Genomic DNA, 2,224 nt, shown 5'->3' with positions numbered 1-2,224 from the left:
GGGTTTCTCCATGTTCAGGGTGGTCTCGAACTCTCGACCTCAAGTAATCCGCTCATCTCAGCCTCCCAAAGTGCTGGGATCACAGGCGTGAGCCACCGTGTCTGGCCCTAACTTTTTTCTTTAACTTTTAGGTTTGGGGTACATGTGCAGATTTGTTATAGGTAAACTCATGTCAAGGGGGTCTGTTACACAGATTATTTCATCACCCAGGTACTAAGCCTAGTACCCAATAGTTATTTTTTCTGTTCCTCTCCCTCCTCCCACCCTCTACCCTCAAGTAGACCTAGTGCCTATTGTTCCTCTCTTTGTGTCCGTGTGTTCTCATCATTTAGCTCCTACTTGTAAGTGAAAACATGCAGTATTTGGTTTTCTGTTCCTGCATTAGTTTGCTAAGGATAATGGCCTCTAGCTCCATGCATGTTCCTGCTAAAGACATAATCTCATTCTTTTTTATGGCTGCTTAGTATTCTGTGGGGTAGATATATATGCGCCAATTTTTTTTTTTAATCCAGTCTCCCATTGATGAGCATTTAGGTTGATTCCATGTCTTTGCTATTGTGAATAGTGCTGCAGTGAACATATACGTGCATGTGTCCTTATAATAGACTTGTATTCTTTTGGGTATATACCTAGTAATGGGATTGCTGGGTCAAATGGCAGTTCTGTTTTTTAGGTCTTTGAAGAATCACCACACTGTTTTCCACAATGGTTCAACTAATATACATTCCCACCAACGGAATATTAGCCTTCCCTTTTTCCTGCGGCCTCACCAGCATCTGTTATTTTTTGACTTTTTAAAAATAGCCATTCTGATTGGTGTGAGATAGTACCTCATTGTGGTTTTGATTTGCATTTCTTTAATGATCAGTGATTTTGAGCCATTTTTCATATGCTTGTGGGTCACCTATATGTCTTTTGAACAGTGTTCATATCCTTTGCCCACTTTTTAATGGGTTTTTTTCATGTAAATTTAAGTTCCGTAGAGATGCTGAATATTAGACCTTTGTCAGATGCGTAGTTTGCAAATATTTTCTCCCATTGTGTAGGTTGTCCGTTTACTCCGTTGATAGTTCCTTTTGTTGCACAGAAGCTCTTTAGTTTAATTAGATTTCATTTGTCAGTCGTTGCTTTTGTTGCAATTGCTTTTGGCATCTTTGTCTTGAAATCTTTGCCAATTCCTGTGTCCAGAATGGTACTGCCTAGGCTGTCTTCCAGGGTTTTTATAGTTTTGAATTTTACATTTAAGTCTTTAATCCATCTCAAGTTGATTTTTGTATATGGTGTATGGAAGGGGTCTAGTTTCAGTCTTCTGCATGTAGCTAGCCAGTTATCCCAGCACCATTTATTGAATAGGGAGTCCTTTCCACATTGTTTTTGTCAGCTTTGTCAAAGATCAGGTGGCTGTAGGTGTGCGGCCTTATATCTAGGCTCACTATTCTGTTCCATTGATCTGCGTGTCTGTTTTTGTACCAATGTCATGCTGCAAAACCTTCTTTTCTGTTAAGTTCATCACATGGGTGAAACCATTGTCAGTTGAAAACAAACAGGAGGTTCCATGGGTAGGCCCACGCCAAGGGAATTTTCCTCTTGTGGATCCACAAAAGAAAAATAATTTTGGTGCCATGTGGCTTGCACTTATCTGCAGCAAGACAGTCTAGTTCCCTTAACCCCATTGTGTGTCTGGGAAAAGGTAGTGAAAATATTTCCATAAGAGGCAAAGACTACAAGAAAGCTACAAGCTTGCTGTGCAAAGTTGTGAAAATGTCATGGTAAAGCAGCACCATATGCTAATTTTTTTTTTTTTTGAGACAGAATCTCATTCCATCGTCCAGGCTGGAATGCAGTGGTGCAATCTTGTCTCACTGCAACCTCCGCCTCCCAGGTTCAAGCAGTTCTCTTGCCTCAGCCTCCAGAGTAGCTGGGATTACAGGCACGTACCCCCATTCCGGGCTAATTTTTGTACTTTTAGTAGAGATGAGATTTCACCATGTTGACCAGCCTGGTCTCAAACTCTGACCTCAAATGATCTACCCACCTCGGCCTCCCAAAGTGTAGGGATTATAGGTGTGAGCCACACTCCCAGCATTTTTGTTTGTTTGTTTTTTGTTTTTTTGAGACAGAGTCTCACTCTGTCACCAGACTGGAGTGCAGTTGGTGTGATCTTGGCTCACTTCAACCTCCATCTGCTGGGCTCAAGTGATTCTCCTGATTCAACCTCCCGAGT

The 2,224-nt window shown here is 41.5% G+C and overlaps 1 protein-coding gene across 1 annotated transcript in view; it reads left to right on the top strand.

Annotated features, from left to right (window-relative positions):
- The window catches only part of STXBP3 (syntaxin binding protein 3), a 66,149-nt gene that overhangs the window by 20,723 nt on the left and 43,202 nt on the right, over nt 1–2,224 (top strand). The window lies entirely within an intron of this gene.

Source organism: Colobus angolensis, unplaced genomic scaffold (assembly GCF_000951035.1).
Source record: "Colobus angolensis palliatus isolate OR3802 unplaced genomic scaffold, Cang.pa_1.0 Scaffold273, whole genome shotgun sequence".
Lineage (NCBI taxonomy): Eukaryota > Metazoa > Chordata > Mammalia > Primates > Cercopithecidae > Colobus > Colobus angolensis.
The sequence above is the reverse complement of the archived record's forward strand: the minus strand, read 5'-3'. Positions and strand labels throughout refer to the sequence as shown.